This window comes from Mchenga conophoros, linkage group LG3, assembly GCF_057382185.1.
Source record: "Mchenga conophoros isolate Kocher_MC1m ecotype Shallow Benthic linkage group LG3, M_conophoros_male_GT1.1, whole genome shotgun sequence".
NCBI classification, from domain to species: domain Eukaryota; kingdom Metazoa; phylum Chordata; class Actinopteri; order Cichliformes; family Cichlidae; genus Mchenga; species Mchenga conophoros.
Genome location: NC_140528.1, coordinates 39,274,893 through 39,297,202, shown reverse-complemented (window position 1 = coordinate 39,297,202; position 22,310 = coordinate 39,274,893). Strand labels below are relative to the sequence as shown.

The 22,310-nt window shown below is 41.1% G+C and overlaps 1 long non-coding RNA gene across 1 annotated transcript; it reads right to left on the bottom strand.

The window, feature by feature from the left end:
• Positions 1 to 700: 700 nt before the first annotated feature.
• Positions 701 to 18,692, bottom strand: LOC146578575 (uncharacterized). The gene is made up of 4 exons (XR_014891490.1): positions 18,446 to 18,692; positions 10,410 to 10,476; positions 3,764 to 3,864; positions 701 to 3,313 (listed from the first exon to the last, which is right to left on the bottom strand). It is a non-coding gene; the product is annotated as an uncharacterized LOC146578575 (long non-coding RNA).
• Positions 18,693 to 22,310: the final 3,618 nt, after the last annotated feature.

The following is a 22,310-nucleotide window of genomic DNA, read 5'->3' as shown; positions in this document are numbered from 1 at the left end:
TTGGTTAAATCCAGCATGATAAAAAGATAAGCAGTGCTTAACCAGTCCAGGTCAACCTGGGGCATGGGATAGGCATCAAACCATGAGACCTTTTTGACTTTGTGATGATCATCACAGAACCGTATAAAACCGTGCGCTCACTTCTTAATTACCTGGAAGCACCTTAAAGACAACCGGCCCCTCTCAACAGCTGCGACAAATCACCTGGAGAAAAGGTAAGCACAGGAGACCAAACACTGAGGAACAAATCCTCATTTCATCCTATGATAATAGCATTTTCACCATTTCAGCCAATTCCTTTTGTACAATTGGTCTCTTGTGCTCAGGCAACATGTTAGGTCATGAACAGACTTTCACGCCAGGCTGCGTTTCAAAGTGGTGCTCCAGCCGGGCAGGGGGTAGAACACATCTGCAAACCGCTGTTGCAATGCAGGAACATCTGCTTTGTGTGAGATGTTCATTACAATGAATCTTAAACACACTCTTTGAAAACTCATGCCCACATCTTATTTTTAAGAAAAATCAAATATCTTTGTCCTTGAAGATCATTTCAGAGTTTTTAATGAGCTGCAGGAACCCTGTTCAATGTTAGTGGAGAACAGCCAAGGTTCCTCCAGTGATAAACCTCCACATGTACCACTGAAAACAGTTAAATTACTTTGAATCTGAAATCAGGGCTCGAACTACTTGTTGTGAGACCATTTCTTTATTTTTCACAGTTCATCAAATATAGGATCAAATCAAATCACGATTTCATAATACAAACTTCAAATCAACAAGAAAACAGCTGCAGAACATGTGGATCTAAATGAATTCATTAGAAACAACATGTGGACTTCAAGAACACAGTAAACACACTAAAGTGAAAGGAGGAGCCAAAAATAGAGGTTTAAAAGAATTGGAATTTTTGAACTTTCACCATTTCTTTGCTGCCACTGTGAATATGAATGTGGATGTTAGGTTTTGTATTGTTCATTGCCATTTATGCTTAGAAATATTTAACCATATATGCTTAGAGGTGTATAATCAGTTGTAGATTGAAAGAATGTAATTATATTGTCCTCAACGTTCCAGCGGATAGGTTCAAGCTACAAACCTATCAGTGGTCTTTGCCAATTTGCCAATTAAATAAAGGTTACACTGACTCACTGCTTCATCTTCTGGTACAAACTGGTATTACGTGGAAGTACAGCCCAAAACCAGTTTAGCTTGAGTTTATTCTTTCTGGACATAAAGTCACAGCAGGTGTTGTTTCAAAGCTGGTGGACAGATTTAGTTCATTTTGGAAGTTTTAAGAACAACTGCTGTGAAATTATTTGCAGTTTTGGGAGAAAATTTTCTAAGAGAAGATTTTACCACAGCAAAAGATTAAATATGAATGAAGGATTGAAATTTAACTGATTAACACAATGATTTAACACATTAAATGAATACATAAAAAAAGTTAATTTTGTAAACAAAGTTCAAATGAAAGAAATTGAAATATATATCCATATCTGCAATTTTGATACAATATCAGTTTTGTAAAAAAAAAAAAACATACCTATAACTTTAATAATACAGTAACAAGTACAATTACTAAACACTACTGTGTCCTAAGGGAACAAAGATCAAAATATAATAAGGAAAACATTTTAGAGAATTAAAATCCCTCAAAGGAAACAACATAAACTTGATATACATATCTATACATGCAGGTAGGGCATCTACAGCTTCCTAAATGTAACATTCAGAATTATTCACTGCAGGTCCAGAAATCAGAGCTACCTCATCAGATCCAAGTGTGACATCAGCTGACACAGGAGATTCCATCTGAACTCTGTGGAGCCTGATCTCAAGGTTTTTAAGTCTGAGCCTGAAACAGGTTTATTTACAGTATGGGATCGTTTGTGTTCGGAGTATGAACTGACATTCCTGAAGCTCTTGTCACGCTGGTCACAGCTGAAGTTCACTTCCATGTGTGTACGTTCATGTTTGTTACGATGACCTGATTGTGAGAAGCTTTTGTCACAGTGTCTGCACTTGTATGATGTCTCTCCTGTGTGGATTCACTTATGCTTTTTCATTAAGCTCATGTCCAGTGGTGAAGGATGACCCACACTGGTCACAGATGTGCTTTTTCACCCCACTGTGGAAGAGTTCATGTATTTTTAATGTACTTGGTGTGTGGAAGCCTCTCCCACATTATTGGAAGTAGTTCATTTTGTCTCCAGTGTGTCTACGTTGATGTGGTTTTAGGTCCCATTGATGATTGGAAGTTTTTCCACAAAGGACACAGAGAAACTTTCCCACCACCACAGTGACGACAGGGCTGGGAAGTGGATCCATGTGCGTCGCTCTGCTTTTTTATTTTTATCCTGAACGTCGCCTAAAATAAAAAGCATCTCTGCCAACGTCCAATTACATTTTACTGTTTACATTATAACACTCAGCTTACTGGGCAAAAATGACACTTCATTTTTCCAAAAAGTTTATTCAGTATAACTCCATAAGTTTACTGATCAGACTTGATCAGGTTAAAATTACAAGATAAAAAAATCAATACATCCTGACAGTAACTGCATTTGTAGAGTTATTTTCTGGTGTGGATGTGTCGGTGGTTTCTCAGGTGATGTGGATATTTAAAAGTCTTCTCACACAGGTCACATTTGTAAAGTCTCTCCTCAGTGTGGCTAAACATGTGTATTTTTAACTGTGTGTCTGTTGTAAACAGTTTCCCACACTGATCACAGCAGGAAACATCATTTCCAGTGTGAATCCGTACGTGAATATTTCGGTACCGTTTGTCGCTGAAACTTTTACCACAAAAGTCGCAGCTGTACGCCTTAATTCCAGAGTGGGTAACTAGATGCCTCTGTAAGTCGCCATTTTGAGCAAAAGCCTTACCACACAACTCACAGCTGTGTGCTTTAAATCCACTGTGGATAAGTTGGTGTATTTTTAAGCCTCTAGCCCGGGCAAAATCCTTCCCACACAACTCACAGCTGTGTGCTTTAACTCCACTGTGGATGAGTTGGTGATTTTTTAAGTTTCCAGCCTGGGTAAAAGACTTTCCACACAAGTCACAGCTGTAAGGTTTAACTCCACTGTGGATGAATTGGTGTGTTTTTAAGGTTTGAGCCAGGGTAAAAGACTTTCCACACAACTCACAGCTGTACGCTTTAACTCCACTGTGGAAGAGTTGGTGTGTTTTTAGGTTGCCAGTCCGGGTAAAATCCTTCCCACACTCATCACAGCTGTAGGTTGTCTCTCCCTTTCTTCTTTGAGATTTGTCGGCCTCCTGAGAGCGCTGACTTCTTGCTCCATGTTGGTCCTGCAGTGACAGATACAAACAGAGGCAGTGAGTGAAATGCAGTCATGGAAATAACTAAAACTCCTTCCATTGGTGGAATCAAACATGTCAACAAACACATTGTTGGTGTGTTACCACCACCTTGTGGTGATAGTATCGCATTACAATGATGTCCTACAATGGGAGTTGTAATGAAAATGACATTATTGAAGAAATATATAAGAGGAGAAAATCTTTTACTTCATAAATTATTTTGAGTTCAAGTGATGATATTGTTGTTTCAATATGTGCTGTTAAAATATGATCTTTGTATTTTCTTCTAACTTCTGTGGTTTTTGGTTGTGAATGTAGATTCTGTATATATGGAGGAGCCCAGGATGGAAAAGATAAAGCTGCTGTTAATTGTTTTTTAAAAACCAACCAGCTGTGCACACAGTTTCAATAACAGTGTAACTGTGATATTTTTCTCACCTTTTGTGTTGAAGTCATTGTTTCCTCTGTAGTGGCTGAGCTGAGTCCAAATGGCTTGTTCCTATGCTGCACCACCAGACTCTTGTCCTCCTGTTACTCAGCTGGGACACAAAAGTATATATTTGTATTTTATCCCTGACAAAAAGAAGCAGAGCAAATAAACATGACTAAACTCCTCAGTGACAACAATACCTATAAAGCTTCAAGGTAAAACCCCAGAAACAACTACAAAAAGAAAGTCATCAGTTGGCTACAAGAACTGGAAAGGGAAAAACCACTGACTGTCCTGTATATCACCGCCTTTACCCAGGGAATGCTACACCCTGTATATATGTCAACATTATTTAGGGATAATGTTTACATAGGCGATAAATTTTCATGAATTCATTTCAACTGTAGAAGCCTCTACAAAAGCTTTGTTCTGATCAATGATTTTTTGAATAATCTGAAAGGCAAGTTTAAAGTTATAGCACTATCCGAAATATGGATAGATGAGGAAAGGGGTTGGGACTTTCACATTGATGGGTATGAATTATATCATATAAATAGATCTAATAAGAAGGCAGGAGGTATGGCACTTTTTGTTGATAGCGATTTGAAATGTAAGCAGGTTGAATATATGTCTGTGGCTATTAATGATTTAATAGAGTGTGTGGCAGTAGAAATAGAAATGGAAATAAAGGGTAATATAATTGTTACTTGTATGTATAGGAGGCCTGGAACACTCATAGAAACATTCACAGTAGTAGAAGATAGGGGTGGGGGAAAAAAGTCGATACTGTGTAGTATCGTGATATTTTGTTTGCTAATAATGTATCGATACAGGGACAGCAGAAATCGATATTTTGTTACAAAAAAAGTTTGCGTGGACTGGAACATGCTCTGACTTCAGAGCATGTTGATCCTTTTTCTGAGCAAGAATCCTTACATTCCTTCACTGTCCAAATGTGTTTAACTTTTTTTTTGGCAGCAATAAACATGACAGTTTACTTATTTTAATTTAAGACATGTTTTGTTTTAATTAAGTTTAAAACTTTTTTATTTAATGTAAAATTATATTTTGTTTTAATTTACTTTCAAATTCTTCAGTTGCTGAATGGGCTGCATAGTTTTCAGAAATTTCATTGTTCAGAATAGCTATAATTGTACCAGATGGTTGCATTCAGTTAAGTTGGACTAGACTGTAATACAAACCGTTCAGTTTGTCAACAATAAAACTGACTGAAATGAGAGAAAGACTGAGTGTGAGACTTTGATATTAGATAAAATGAATATTGATAAAGTTTACCTTTATGTACAGAATCTGAATATCGCAAAATATTTTTTAAAAATTGCAATAATATCGTACCGTGCGTTAAGTATTGTGATAATATCGTATCGTGAGATGTATGGTGATTCCCACCTCTAGTAGAAGATTTATTGAGCAAGGTAAAGGGAAATAAGACATTTTGTATTTGCGGGGATTATAATATTTTTTTTAATGTCCAATCATAAGTCATCATCAGATTTTTTGAGTTAATATTTGGAAGAGGGTTTTACCCTCTGATTACTAAACCTAGTAGAATAACTGAAAAGTTAGCAACTTTAATTGATCATATTTTCATTAATTGCTTGCTAGATATAGAATATTATATTTTTCATTGTTTCTACCCTATCTGAGTTATTGTGATGAAGTATGGGGGAATACATATGTGACTAATAACCAAACCATTATATTTATTACAGAAGAGAGCGCTTTGAATTATGCATAACGTTAAGTATAGAGAAGACAGTAACAGTTTGTATATAAAATCAAAATTATGAAAACTAGAAGATATAATGAAATTACAGACATAAATTATTATATTTAGGGCAAAAAATAAAACACTACCTCTTAAGTTACAAAGTGTATTTGTATTGTGTTCAGAACATGGGGAGGGAAGAAGGAAGTTTTATTTTAAGCATCGGTTTGCTCGAACCACACAAAGGCAAATGTGTCCAACAGTCATAGGCATAAGAAATTCTCTCAATGATCATCTCATTCATCATCTAAGAGTCTAGGTGACAACCAAGAAAGTTTGGTGACTACTGGAGAGACAGATGACAGCTCGGAAAGACAGCTCCAGGGGCAGGGTGGGCTAGCAGTTGTCTGCAGTTTTCGTGAGAAAGCACCCCAAAAAGCTACGGAAAGCCCTAAAGAAAGATACCCCCAGGAGATCCCGAGAGGGGGGGAGGATGAGGTCTCCAATCGTACGGACTCAAGGTTAACGACCAATGCAATGGAAAGGACTACGAGTAAGACATGTATCTGCGGCAAGCTGTGTAAGAACCAGCGTGGCCTAAAGGTCCATCAGGCTAGAATGAAATGTTTGGCGCGGGAGAGTAAGGTGCAACGCACAGGTCCTGAACCTGGTGAGAACCTGGTGAGACGCAGGAGGAGCCCGGCCAGGAGGCACCCCACAGAGCCCAGTCCCTCCACGCACTGGACTCTTCCAATCCAAGCAGTGTAGTTCCAAAACAGCGGATTAAGTGGCCAGCAGCCAGAGCGAGTGGCAGAAGTTTGATGAGGATGTCTCCAACATCATACAAGCTGTGGCCAAAAGAGATGCCGACAGCAGGCTTAAAACAATGACCACCATCATAGTCAGCTACGCCTCAGAAAGGTTCGGCCTGATCGAGAAGTGTTACAACAAGACCCCTTACACCATGAACCGCAGGGCCATGAAGATTCATCAACTGCGTCAGGAGCTCAGGAGCCTTAAGAAGCAGTTCAAGAACGCTGATGCGGAGGAGAAGCAAGCTTTAGAGGAACTGCATAACATCTTGCGGAAGAAGCTGATTACCCTCCGTAGAGCAGAATGGCACAGGAGGCGAGGAAGAGAGATAGCCAGGAAACGTGCAGCTTTTATTGCTGATCCCTTTCGCTTTTCCAAACAATTGCTTGGAGTTAAGCGAAGCGGGCAGTTGGAGTGCTCAGCAGAGGAGGTGAATAACTTCCTTCATGAGACCATGAGTGACCCACTGAGGGAACAAGACTTGGGACCAAACAAAGCTCTCATCAACTCTGCCCCACCATCAGTAGAGTTCAAGTTGACAGAGCCAAGTTTGAAGGCGATGTGTGAGGTCATCAAAGCAGCCCGCTCTGCATCCTCCCCAGGTCCCAGTGGCGTACCCTACCTTGTCTATAAGCGCTGCCCAGAGCTGCTTCGCCACCTGTGGAAGATCTTAAAGGTGATATGGCGGAGAGGGAGAGTTGCTGATCAGTGGAGGTGCGCAGAGGGAGTCTGGATTCCCAAAGAGGAGGATTCGAAAAACATAAACATAAACCGAATCCTGTGGCCCTTGCTTGTCTATACAGTTCCAATAACTACTGTGGAATCCCTTGAAAGAAAGATCAGTGGCTTTCTTCGTAAGTGGCTGGGACTTCCCCGGAGTCTCACCAGCGCTGCCTTGTATGGGGCAAGCAACAGCGTGCAGTTACCCTTCAGTGGTCTCAAAGAAGAGTTCAAGGTGGCTCGTACACGAGAAGCCCTACAGTACAGAGATTCTAAAGACTGCAAGGTGGCATCAGCAGGTATTGAGGTAAGGACAGGAAGAAAGTGGAAGGCTGAGAAGGCAGTTGAGGTGGCGGAGTCACGCCTAAGGCAGAAAACACTGATGGGGGTCTTAGCAACAGGGGGAGCAGGCTTGGGGTACGTCCCAAAGGCCCAGGTCAGCAGGGCACAGGGAAAGGAGAGACACCTGCTATTCCAGGAAGAGGTCCGAGCAGGTGTGGAGGAGGAGCGAGTAAGTAGAGCTGTAGGCCTTAAGCGGCAGGGAGCATGGACAAGGTGGGAGAGCACCTTGCAGCGCAAGGTCACCTGGGCAAACATCATGCAGGCAGACTTCCACCGGATCCGATTCCTAGTGCAGGCAGTTTACAACACTCTGCCAAGCCCAGCAAACCTCCATCTGTGGGGAAAGAGCGAGACACCTGCCTGTCCCCTGTGCTTTGGAAGAGGGACCCTAGAACACCTCCTTAGCAGCTGCCCAAGGGCCCTGGCCGATGGTCGGTATCGTTGGCGGCACGACCAGGTGCTCAGAGTAGTTGCTGGAAAGATTGCCTCAGCAATCAGCACCAGCAAGCATCATCATGCTCCGAGGAAGGCAATCTCTTTTATTAAGGCTGGAGAGAACCCCCAGGTGCGCCCACATTTGACAACTGGCCTCCTCAACACAGCCTCTGATTGGCAGCTACAGGCTGACCTGGGTAAACAACTAAAGTTCCCTCAGAACATTGCAAAAACATCACTCCGGCCAGACATGATAATTATTTCTGAGGCCTCAAAACAGCTGATCATGCTGGAACTCACAGTGCCCTGGGAAGAGCGGATTGAGGAGGCCAATGAAAGGAAACGAGGAAAGTACCAGGAACTAGTGCAGGAGTGCAGGGGAAGGGGCTGGAAGACTTTCTATGAGCCCATAGAAGTGGGTTGTAGGGGCTTTGCAGGACGATCACTCTGCAAAGTGTGGCTGGGCGTGGCTGGGGCAGCCAAGAAGAGGGCCATCCAGGCTGTGAGTGAAGCGGCAGAGAAAGCCACAAGGTGGCTGTGGATCAAGAGGGCTGATCCGTGGGTAGCTACTGGTACGCAAGTCGGGGCCTGATCACCCCCGGCTGGGTCGCCTGGGCGAGGGTGTATGATGTTGTGAGACCCGAAACACCTGATGACCTTAGGATACATCACTGAAGATGCGTACCAGTGCATCCAGGAGATGTGTCTTTATAATAGGTATAGCATGTGTTGTACAAAGGTTTCTCAATTTAAAATCTGCTATAGCAATAAAACGATAAACCAATATGAAGAAGTTGAAAATAACAGAATTTAACTGTAGAAAAAATTATCCTTTCTGTTTGATATTTAGTGGTATTGCTCACTGTTGATTATATTGTTCTGTTTGTTTTGTCTTGTTTCGTGTAAAATATTGTCAGAGTGTAATTTTGGTTGCCTACTTGTATCATCACAGATAGGGGGCAGGTGTCAATGCTCCTGTTCATGCATGGAAACAGTGTTACTTTAATTAACAGGAAGGTTGTGTATAAGAAATGAATTACTGCTGTACCATGTGTGAAACAAAAAATTAAATAAGTAAATATGGACTTCCATAGATCCACAAAAGAGTCCCGCTCAGACTCATCAGTAGCAGTATAAACTCAGCCAACTAAGTTTATACTGCACCTCATTACCATCCTAGGAGTTTAAAAAACATTTAAAAAATCACTTTGTTAATGAGGGATTGAAAAATTTCACAAATGAAGAATTTATTCTACAATTCATTATTCAAGCACAGAGTTCTTTATTTCGATGTGCGTGGCTCTTGTTGTCCTCCATATGGGGGTGTCAAAAATCACATTGGAAGTGGCACACATCACGCGGGGGTACCTGTTGACGGTGTTAACAACACCTTTACATTCACTTGGTGAACTTGCAAACGCTTAGGATTTAGCTGAACCTGACTTTAGATGTTTCTGAAACAAGAAGGACATATTGATTTGCTCTCCTGATATTTAGACTGTAGTATTGATATTTTAACCTTTAAGGAGCACAAAATGTATTAATCCTACTAACACATACACGCATGTAATGAAGCTCAAGAAGACCAGATAGTATTTTAAGCCTGTGTTTCTGATTTTATCATGTTGTTCGGTTCACTTAGTGGGATGAGAAGCAATATATGAACTATTGGACTAATATTATATTAGGAAAGATGATTGAATTATAGCAGGGGTGAACAGAATGCAGCAGAGGGATTAAATGAGTGAGACTAGTAGATTCTTAGTTTCTTGTTCCTGATGTGTAGGGGAGGTTTTACCATGACATACACCTTGTTACATGGGATAAAACTTGCATTTTTGTTACCAAGTGGAAGTGAAAAATCCTAAAACTAGGCTTTCATATTTTTAAATTTTGTAGAATTTTATTTTATTTTATTTATGTTTGAGGAGTGCACTGAAAGTTAGGTTTGAAAATCTGCTCTCCTTCAAGCAGGCCTGCATGATTGGAACTAAAAGTGCTATACAAAACTGTTGCTTTAAAAACGATGGTAAAGTGAGCTTCTCCACATTACAATGGGTTCTGGAGAAAGTCACCTATGTGGGACACGATTAGATAGTAAGTCCCAAGTCCCTTGTCTAAAAGGAATCAGCAAGGTAATCAATTCTGAATTTGTCTTTTTTCTTCTTTGAAATGATGTCATGTTGCTGGCAGTTAGTGATGGGATTTCCTGCTCTTTTTAGAGAACCGGCTCTTTCGTCTCCCAGCCAGCTCTTGAGGTTGTTTTGTTGCTTTAATTAATTTATTATTAACAACAATATAAAATTATGCACAAAAGGAATTACTACTGTCGCCAAAGTGCTTGCTCATAGGGGGTCATATGATTGTTGGGTTTTTCTCTGTATCTATGAAGTGCCTTGAGGCGACTTTTGTTGTGATTTGGCGCTATATAAATAAAATTGAATTGAATTGAACTAATGTACTTACACTGCGCCTAGCATCCCGGAGCACTTCTGTTATGTTTTGTACGTGTTTTAGAGTTCGTACGTGCTTTGTCTCTAGGGACCACTGTAACTACTTTTATTTATTCACTCCACATAAACTGTAATAAATTAATCATATGATACAAAACCCACCTGTCCAGGTTGTACCCCGCCTTTCGCCCTATGACGGCTGGGATAGGCTCCAGCGCCCCCCGCGACCCTGAAAAGGATAAGCGGAAGCGAATGGATGGATGGACAAAACCCACCTTTTTACATTTCAACTTTTAACTATTTAAATTTTCATCTTTTTCCTTTTAAACAAATTTAAAGTGAAACAAAACAAAACGCTGCAAACCACAACACAATTAAATATAAATTAAAATATGAAAACAAAAAGAAGATGCATATTCTCTGTCATATGGGCCTGCGTGAATAAACTTTCTGAATCCTTTATCATCTGCAACTGAAAATAGTTGTGGTTGATTCCTATACCTTTCTAAAGTGATGTTGTTGTCCCTGGCTCTCTTTCTGTCTCGCTCTGTTCATGTGCTACTGCGAGCGTAACTACTGCCCCTCTTCCCAGCGCAAAGCACAAGGCTCACGTGCGGAGTGAAGCGGGAAAAAAAGTGCGACAGAGAGGGTGAGAGAAAGAAAAAAAGAAACCCTACAACTCGTGACGCTCACTTCAAAGATCCGGCTCTGAGATTCATTTCGTTTGCGACCGACACATCACTACTGGCAGTAGAAACTTAAGTCGACAGAAGAAGTTGTGCTTTCACCAATAAACATACAGGGACTGACTGGACTGATAATGGGAACAAATGGTTAACTGACTTGACACTGATATGCAAGATTGTCCCTACTCCAAGCAGACAAGGAAAGGGTTGATGCATGTATGTTTTTTTCAGGAGCAGGAAGATGACAGCGACATCCTAGGGTCGCATGAACTTGTGGGCTATGCAGACTTAATCTTGTAATTGTTCATTTCTATGTGTATTTACCACAAGTATGTTATTTTCATGATGTGGTGGCAGATTTCTTTTCCTATGTATTAATCATATCACATTAGTAATAGTAATATTATTTCCTCACTTTAGTGTTCATCAGTTGTATGCATTCACATAGAATGTTATCACAAGTGGGCCCCATGTTATTGCACCTTCACAGTGGACCCATCGTAGACTGGAAGATCTCCAGAAATCCTACTTTAAGGGAGGTGACAGGTGGTTGTAATTTTTCTCTGAGGTCAAGGATGAGCTGGACTGAAGGTATAGGGATACGTGATGTCCTGTGGATGTTCTTTGTTTGAGAGTGTCTGTGAGGGTGTATATAAGATGTAAGGGTGGTGGCCAAACTTCAGAGATGATCCTTGTGTTGACTGGGATGTTCCCATTCAAATTTTAATGTGTTTATTAAACACACTTCCAACCCAGCTCCAGTGTTGGTTGTAATGACTTACTAAGTAACCCGTTACTGTAATTAAATTACTTTTCCGCAGGTAACGTAGGTATTAACTTTAAATTATGAGCCACCAGTCGAAATCAAGAATCGTTATAAATGGAAATGGGATGCAGATAGCATTAGGTATTTAGGGGTGGTAATACATCGTGATTTCACCAAAATGTTCAATGCCAACTATGCCCCTCTAAATTAATCCATAAAATCAGATATACAAAGATGGAACACTATTCCATTTCAGGACCTACACTCCAGGGTGGAATCAATCAGATTAAATATTCTTCCCCGACTGCTGTATTTGTTTCAGTCTCTACCGATTACCATACCACAAAAACAGTTTGCGGTATGGGATAGAACATTGTCAAAATATATCTGGAATGGGAAAAAAGCTAGAGTTAAATATAAAACGCTTCAATTAAAGAAAGAAAAGGGAGGTCATGGGCTTCCCTGTCTACGAGAATATTATTGTGCAGCTCAGTTAAGACCGCTGATTTGTCTCTGTTGTCCAAACTACACCGCCGGATGGAAAGATGTTGAAGGAACAATAGTAAAAGAAATACCAGTTTCAGCTTTAATATCGGACATAAAATTGCAGAATAAAATACATATGGCAGATAAACCTATACTGCAAATAATGATATCAGCTTGGAAAGAAGTAATAAAAATTGGTGGTTTGGAAAATGCCTCTAAGGTTTTAAGATGGTGTGCATATGATTCAGATTTTACTCCAAATCAATATGATAATAGATTCAAAAACTGGATTTCAAAAGGTATAACCAATTATTATTCATTTGTCCATAAGGGTGCATTTCAAAGCTTTGAATCTTTAAGGAGTAAACATGACTTGGGATCAGATGATTTTTTTTAGATATCTACAGATCAGAAATTATTTTAATCAAAACTTAAAAGTGAACCTAAACGAATTACAATTTGTAGAAACATTCTTATTATTAACCAAATCTGAAGTGCAAAGTAAAATAATTTCTAAATTATATAACAGCATCCGGCGGTGTAAAAACGACAGCACTCTGTATATTAAAGCGAAGTGGGAAAAGGAGGGTAATTTGACAATTACAGAGAAGTGTTGGGCTCACGCATGCAAGATACAGTGGGCTACCACTGGGTCTAATGTTTGGCGTGAATTTTGCTGGAAAAGCATTATGAGATTTTTCATTACCCCTGCTCAACAAAGATTTCGAGGAACTGGTGATAAATGTTGGAGATAGAGCAGGGCGATAGAACGATAATGATATGTATCGCGATATAACTTTTACTCGATAGAGAAATTAAGCTATCGCGATAGACCTCGCCGCTCTTGTCCTCTTAAAAAAAAAAAAAAAAAGAAAAAAAAAAAGAAAAAGGTCAGCCAATCCAAATTAAGCAGCGCAGAGCCGAACCAATCACAGCCGCAGCGTCACGTCGCGTGACTTGTTACGTACAGCACAAGTGCCAAGCCGCACGTGTGTTTGTTTGGGAAACAGCCAGCGGGTAATGGAGCCAGCGCGTAATGGAGGAAATGAGTGTGCCGACTAGAAAAATCTACCGAGCGTGACCGAAGAGAAAACAGATGATGGTTCCAATGCCGGAGAGATTGTCGAACGGAAGAGCCATAGAAGTTCCGTAGTGTGAAGGTATTTCGGCTATTTCAAGTCTGACAAAAAACAGAGTAGCTGGAAATACAATAAACTGGTGCATGCGTCACACTGTGCCACGTTATTGTTTCGGTGAAATGAATTTCTACAATACTGTTACTGTTAATTCTACTCTCTGCAGTGTTTAAATGCTTACATATACACACAGTTACTGTCGATCCACACATACGACTCTGTTCTGCTTCTATGCCCCAGCTTTGTTTACTTTTTCCCACCGAGGCTTCTAGACTTCTGATTGGCCAACGTTTCTGCACGGTTAGGAATCTAGCGCCACCTGCTGCTTTGGCATGTTCATAGCTGTTAAAACTGTTTGAAAAGCTAAGCTATACAACAAGGAGAGATTGAGAATTTCCTTTTAGTTCTCAGTTTATTTGATATTGACAAAAGTTAATTAGTTTTGTCTGTTCTTCTGTAAAACAAACTAAGATTTATTTTTAGAATTAATATTTTGTTTCTAAGTGGAATTGACATTTTAGTCTGTTTCGTTTGTTCTATTTTGAAACTTAAACGCTTTAGCGGCTGCCTTTTGTGTAGTTTGCAATATTTGCCTTTATTTATCTGAAAAAGTCTCATGTTTCTTAAGTACATCTACCCTGTTGAACTTATTATGGGAAATAAATATTTAAATAAAAACAAGCTGCTGATTATTTCACATTTTACTTGTGAGCAACGGCACATTTAAATCTTACAAATATAGTTATTTGGCTTATATCGTGATAGATATCGTTATCGCCTGAAATGAAAAAAACATATCGTTATATGAAAAAATCTCATATCGCCCAGCTCTAGTTGGAGATGTGGGGGAGATGGAGCTAACCATTTCCACATCTTTTGGGACTGTAAAGATATTCGCCAGTATTGGTCTCTAATCCATGATCATTTACAAAATGTTTTTTCATTCGTTTTTCCTTCAACTTTTGAGACCATGTTTTTGTGCAATGCACCAGTGGATAAACTGAATTCCAACGACAGAAGACTCCTGTATATCCTTCTGGCCGCAAGTAAAAAGCATCTTATGAGAAGATGGCTTAAGCCTGAACCACCAACGATAGAAGACTGGATACATTCTGTACAAGAGATCTATACGATGGAAAAAGTGTCATTTTCTCTTAAACTTCAGAGGGATACCTTCTACGGAATATGGTCTAAATGGACAGACTATGTTAAGCATATGAGGTGTGATTTTGTATATAGAATAGAATAGAATAGAATAGAATACTTTTATTTGTCAATTTCTTCAAATGTACTTGCCATACAAAGGAATTGAAATTACGTTTCACACTGTCCCATGCGTAGACATTGACAACAATAAGGTGCAGATGCACAACAAAAAAACAGCCCTAACAATAAAGTAATAAATAGTAATATAATAATATAAACAGTGCCAAAAGAAATACCAAAAATATATATATAGCTGCAGGTGTGTGCAATTGCAATGCAAGTCAGGAATGTTTTCAGTTCCCGGTTCAGAGAGTGTTTCCTTGCTGGAGAGTGTGCGTGGGTGAGGGGGAGTAGAGTCCAATCTGTCTTCCTATACTTCTGCCAATCTGGTGATTCTGCTGGCTGGGAGTCGGGAGGGAAGAGAGTTCAGCAGTCTCACAGCCTGGTGGATGAAGCTGTTGGTGAGCCTGGTAGTGCGGGAGTGGAGACTTCTGTATCTCTTTCCAGAGGGCAGGAGGCTGAACAGACAGTGCGCGGGGTGGGTTGCATCGTTGACAATTGTGATGGCTTTGCGGGTGAGGCGAGTGGTGTAAATGTCTTGCAGGGAGGGGAGTGGTACACCAACTATCCTCTCAGCTGTTCTCACAATGCGTTGTAGAGCTTTTCTGTTATAGTCAGTGCAGCTACCGCCCCACACAGTGATGCAGCTGGAGAGGATACTTTCAATAGTGCCTCTGTAGAATGTAGTCAGGATGGGTGGTGGAGCACTTGCCCGCTTGAGTTTGCGCAGGAAGTAGAGGCGCTGTTGTGCTTTCTTGGCCAGTGATGCTGTGCTGGTGGTCCAAGAGAGGTCCTCACTGATGTGCACCCCCAGGAACTTGGTGCTGCTCACCCTCTCCACCGCGGCGCCGTCGATGGTCAATGGGGGGGTGACAGGTGTGGCCTCTCTGGAAGTTGACAATAATCTCCTTGGTCTTACTGACATTTAGCAGGAGGTTGTTGTCTCTGCACCACGTGGTCAGGAGCTCAACCTCTTTCCTGTAGTGGGTCTCATCGCCCTTGATGATGAGCCCCACCAGCGTTGTGTCGTCCGCAAACTTCACAAGGTGGTTGGAGCTGTAGGTTGGTGTGCAGTCATGTGTCAACAGGGTGAAGAGCAGAGGACTGAGCACACAGCCTTGTGGAGCCCCCGTGCTCAGGGTGATGCTGTTTGAGACCTTGTTGCCCACACGCACCGCTTGAGGCCTCTGGCTGAGGAAATCCAGCAGCCAGTTGCAGAGGGAGGTGCTGAGGCCCAGTCTGTCCAGTTTACAGATGAGTTGTTGTGGTATTATGGTGTTGAATGCTGAGCTAAAGTCTATGAACAGCATTCTCACATATGAGTCTTTCTTGTCCAGATGAGTTAGGGCTGGGTGGAGGGCAGAGCAGATTGCATCCTCTGTGGATCGTTTCGCTCTGTATGCGAACTGGTGTGGGTCCAGGGTGGGAGGTAGGGTGGATTTGATGTGTGACATGACTAGTCGTTCAAAGCACTTCATAATAATGGGTGTCAGTGCCACGGGGCGGTAGTCATTGAAACAGGCTGGGGATGGTTTCTTTGGCACAGGTATGATGGTGGCAGTCTGATGTTACATATGATGTTACAACCCTGAGTTCTACGTAAACCTACCTGCCCTGCTGCCTCCTAACCCTAGTTTTTTTTTTGTTTGTTGTTTTTGTTTGTTTTTCTTTTCTCTTCTTTTTGTCTTTTTTATTTTTCAATTATAAGTTAAAATGTGACAGCAAAGAAAATGTAAAAAGGCAAACTACTGTTATGTTCAACAGCTGTCCCAATAAAAGAGATAATAATAAAAAAAAGGAGGAAAAATAAATAAATAAATAAAAAAAATAAATAAATAAATTACTTTTCCACTGAAAAAGTAGAGTAACTAAATACTGTTCATTTTTAGGTATTTTAATTACAGTTACTTACAATGTACTTGCATCTGAAGGTGAGCTTAAAAAATGATTGCAGGCTACATTGTGGAAGAGATGCTACCGCTGCGTACTGTAGAGTCTCTGTCTTTAAATAATAAATACATTTTTTTTAAAGAGTTTAATTTCTATTGTTTGCCCACTCAAGGTTTATAGGGATTTTAAGAAGTATTTAGTTAAATTACTTATTTAGTAATTAAGTTACTTTTCTGACACAGTAATTAGATAAATATTTAAAATACAATATTTACTACGGTAAGTAATTAGTAATTAATTACTTTTTAAAGTAACTTACCCAACACTGCCCAGCTAATTTTCTAAAATTTCCATAACAGTTTTGCCTTGTTGAGCAGGATTTCTCAGGTGACTTTTGATGAATCACGTGGTGACTGGCCATCCTGAGGGGAAAATTGCCTCAGTCCCATCGTTCTTTTGTTTGCAAAAAAGGGGGAACCGCGACATATGCTTCAGCAACTCACACATGTAAGACATTTTAACGAACTAGGAGAGAGACTGCAAAGAATCAAAGAAAAAATTTGCAATGGAAGTGGAAACACCACTACGATTCTTAGTGTTTTGTTAGGATGACTTTTTTAACCCCTGTTTAAAGGACAAAAATTGACTTTTGTTCTCCAAGCATTTTGTGTCACCCTAAATCTCACAAGAATGACAGTGGGGGTCTGCCAGTCATAAAATGAGGAGTAAGAGCTGCGTCAGCCGATTACGTCACAGCGACACGACAAAGGCTGTCCCAATTCAAAGGCTGCTCCAAATGTGGCCGAAAATCCATCCTTTATTTCCCTGCGTTTGAAGGATGGGTCAAATTCAACCCATTACAAAATTCAGAGCGGTGTGGTGGTGGGTGTGGATAATTTTTTAGAGGAAACTTTTTTAGAGGAAAAAAAAGACAAAAAAAAAAAAAAACAGCGGATGGTTGATATGGGGCAGCCGAATAGTAAACTTTTAAAAGTAGGGCTGGGCTATATCATACCGCTCACATTAATACCGGTATAATGTTGGACAATGATAAGAAAATGAAATACAGATATATGGATAAAATATAGATAAAACACGCATGCGCAATGCCTTTGTTTTCATACGCACATGGCTGGAAAAAGCACAGCGGTGACGGAGAATGAGAAGGGTGAAAGTGGATCGTTGAGTGAAAGAGATGAACCAGAATTGGTTTGTAAAAATGCAGCAACTTCAGTGGCGTGGAACTGATTTGGCTTTGGTCCATTAGATACACAACAAAGCACTATTTTTGGTAGAGAGTGCTAGCGGGCTGTCGGTATTACTGTGGTAAGGTATTACTGAGATTTCTAAAAACGCCTGCCAGGCGTTTTTGCGTTTACGTGTGGACGTGTCGTGTTTTCGCGATCGCGTCGCGCATGACATTATCACCAACTCGTGACATGTTTAAACATTTTGTTGTTCAACAGCATCAAGACTGACTGGGTGTGTTTGAATTAACCTCACACATGTCACAGATAACACATTTTGGCGTTTTTTTTTTTGCTGGTTTGTCGGTAGCAGCTCCTGACACGCAAGTCTACCACACATCTGTTCGACCAAAGCCAGTTAATCTCGAACACGGGCCGATTTTTTGTCCCAGTCCAGCCCTGGATGCATCTGGAGACGGTCCCATTAAGTCCTATTCTAAAGGCTGATTGTCCTCCCCCACGCTTGTACCTGTGGCTTTCTGTCCTGGGGATGGAGGCTGGTTGTTGTCCTGTCCTGCCCTGCACCCCATCCTTTTGTTCATATTCAAAGACTATTTTTCTGTATCTATTCTTACCCCCTAAAACCCGCCGTATTATAATGTTGCAAGCAATCACAAACTCTACAGTCTGTCTAACTCCAACGTACCAAACAATCTATTATTCTCAACAGAGCTAAAATCAACATAAACTGAACCTGCATTAAAGTTAGCTCGGTGCTTACCTTAGATGAGCCCACAAACCAAGAGAAACTCCTTGATGAAGCTGGAAGTCTTAAGAAACAGATAAGGGAGCAGAGACCCACGTGGTTCACGCTGATCTCAGCTACGATCCAGAAGACAAGGGTGTGCTGATCGATGCAGATATCGATCCAAACGTTGGTAGTGGTATATGTTCCTGTACGTTTACTACTTTACTCCCGTTTCATGGAAAAAGCAGCTCTCTCTGCTCGACTCCTCTCCTGCACACACACTTTGCTCCGCCTCCTTTTCCGGCTCTGCTGTGATTTGTTGCTGTGCGGCCACGTGACTCAGCTGCGCAACGTAACCACGTGGGTGTTATTTAAAATTTCAAAAGTAGGGCCTATCTCATTTTCCCAAACTCTTTTCCTTGGCCTCCAAGAAAACGTCATCGTGGGAAGGAGAATTGCTAAGGACTCAGGGAAAGAGAGGAGCGGTGCTGAGAATTGGAACAGCCTTACACTCGTCTCTCTGTAACAATGTGACACCGGATGTCCGCCTGTTGAAACTACATTGTGCTGAAGATGGACTACAAAACAAATATCTTACTTCGTCACAATGTGTTCTAACCCTGTTGTTTTATGGAAGTCATATAAACGAGAACAGCCTGTTAAAATATCCCTTCATTACAACGTTTGAATGTTAAAGAAAAAACTTTATGTCCTGAAAAAATAAACTCAAGCTAAACTGGTTTTGGGCTGTACTTCCATGTAATACCAGTTTGTACCAGAGGATGGAGCAGTGAGTCAGTGTAACCTTTATTCAATTAGGCAAAGAACGCAATCTTATTCACAGTGGCAGCAAAGAAATGTTGAAAGTTAAAAACAGCAGCACACATCAGAACCATTTTAAAGATCACAGGTGACTACTTTTACTTAATTCAAATTCTGTTAAACCTCTATTTTTTGCTCCTCCTTTCATTTTAGTGTATTAAGTCCTTGAAGTCCACATGTTGTTTTTTTAATGAATTTTGATCCACATGTTTGCAGCTGTTTTCTTGTTGATTTGAAGTTTGTATTATGAAATCCTAAAAATGTTAAAGCGTTATTTATATTTGATGAAGTCTGTGTAGAGTTTATCTTATTAAACAGTTTGGTGTAAAAAATAAAGAAATGGTCTCAGAACAAGTAGTTTGAGCCATGATTTAAAACTAACTTAACTGTTTTCAGTGGTACGTGTGGAGGTTTATCACAGGAGGCGACTTGGCTGTTCTCCACTCACACTGAACAAGGATCCTGCAGCTCATTAAAAACTCTAAAATGATCTTTAAGGAAAATATGTTTGATTTTCCTTAAAAACGTGCTGTTGGCATGAAGTTTTCAGACAGTGCTTTTAAGAGTCATTGTGGTTAACATCTCACACATTCCAATAAAGCAGATGTTCCTACATTGCAACAGCGGTTTGCAGTTGCGTTCTCCCCCCTGCTCGTCTACAGGACTTTCATGGAGTACCACTTTGTAACTCTCTTTCTGCAAAATACTGTCGTGGTCTGGGTGGTTTTCCACAGCATCGGCTCCTCCCCACTGGGTGGAGTCTTTGTTGTTCCTCACCTGATGGCAATCGTACCAGCAGTATTTATGACCGGCGCACTCAACTGGTCTTCGCCAGATTATCTGCCAACTTTAGTCAGTTCTCGGCCTCACGTCTGTTCCTTGGTGACTCATCGTGTGTATTGACCTTATTTCCTCTGTTTTTCTCGTCAGCCTCTGAAACCCACCTACCAAGCTCTCCTGGAGACCAGTTTGCAGCCGCCGGTAATCCCTCTCCATTTTGGAACTGCCATTCTCTCCTGCCTGCCTCCCTGCATTGCATGCAGCACCTACCTGGACCTCTCCTGCCTCCCCCCTCCACGCAACCCCCACCTGCAAGCTTGTAAGACAGCTCAGTGTATTATCCTTAGAAGAAGTCCAGACGCTTTTCTTTGCAAGCTCCTTTGACTGTATTATCCTTAGATTCACTCGCAGCCCTCTGTGGGATTCCCCTGACTGCTCTTCCCTCTGTTTCAGTGCCCTGGCCCGCCACAGTTTCCCCTGCCCAGTACCTGCACCCAGTTATCCCTGCCATCTAGTTATCGTCACAGTATTTTCTCTCGCCTCAGACATCCAGTTTATGTTCATGTTTCATCCAATTGGTTCACCCCAACGCGAAGCTTCATGAAGCTTCATTTGCTCTAGCAGGACACCTACTGGACGTAAAAATAATAGCTGGCATGAATTTGAAGAGTGTGGCATTTTGCACACAGCCTGTAAATGTCAACAACAAAAGGAGTGTGTAAAACATGTATATTGTAGTGATGGCAGTATACTGTGTATATTTATACTGGCAGTATGGGAAATGATTATTTGGAAATGCTTGAAATGGAAATGATCATTTACTGTGAGGTGAGGTGTGGTTGGGGTGTGGACAGTAGTTGTGCTTTTGTAACGTTGAGGTATGGACAGCTACACACTGCCTGTTCACATTTTATTCTGTAAAAACTAAATTTTCACTGCTTTTACGACCTTTTTAGTGGGGAGAACATAGCTAGGATTTAATGATTTAACAAGTCTTTTGAATCCTTTGTCCTCCACAATGCTAAATGGCTGGGAGTCCTCAATCACCATGCTAACCAGGTCTTCATCTATTTGAGATTGTTCTCCTGAGGAAAGACAATAAAGATAAAGCACAAATATAAATATCACACACGTAACTTATAACAGTTGTATAATATTGTTATATCATTTAGTAACATTACTGCATCCTATATTATCACTGCATTTGATGGCTCACCTGGTCTTGCTCCACAATCAGTGTTCCCCCTTATTCTCATGCAAAGCTCTGTAGTGCCTAAGCATGGATGAGGTGTTGTTGTTATATCCCAGCTCCCTGGCACATAGCAAACACTTCACCTTGTACAAAAGTCAAGACAGCTCAACATAAATTGTATTGCACCATCAGTATCATGGAAATACATCTTCTGTAGAAATTTACATACCTTGTTGGGAGGAATAAGATCAAAATGTTCCCACACAGGGGAGGACATCCTCCTCTTCTTAGCTGGCTCCATTCTCTCCTGACTTTCTCTCCTCACTCTCATAAACCTCCAAACTGTCTCCAAACTCTCACTAACCGCAACTCTCCATCAAACACCCACATTTTTGAATGAAGTCTGAGGGGTTTATATCGCTGTCACATCTCGCGGCAAAGTTCGAACCACTTCATGAACCAGTCACGTGGTACAGCCGGGCAGCGAGGCTTCGGACGTCATCATTTTCAGCTCCTCCCATAAATGAAGCAAGCCTCGATACGCGCTTCGCGGAAACGCCCCCTCCATTACTCGACACACGCTCCGAAGCCTCGATACAGAACGTCCCATCACTACATTTTACCATAGAAAATGATTTTGATTAACTCAAATAGTGACATTGACATAAATCAATAGTTTTAAACTACTTATGTTACAGCATTGGTATCATGGTTGCTAGGCAACCTGGGCAGCGCGACGGAGGCTAGACCATCCCATTTCACAAGGCTACAAGCCTCGCACTTCCGGCCTTAGCGGTCTTTGAGTACGCGGCCCTTGTGGACCGTTAAGGCTGCAGAACCTGAATTAGGATACAGCCTCTTCCAGTTCTCAGCACCGCTCCTCTCTTTCCCTGAGTACTTGGTAATTCTACTTCCCACGATGACGTTTTCATCGAGGCCAAGGAAAAGAGTTTAGGTAAAGGAGATAGGCGCGAATTTAGAAATTACATCCCACGTGGTTACGTTGCGCAGCTGAGTCACGTGACCGCACAGTAACAAATCGCCACAGAGCCAGGAAAAGGGGGCGGAGAACGTGTGTGTGCAGGAGAGGAGTCGAGCAGAGAG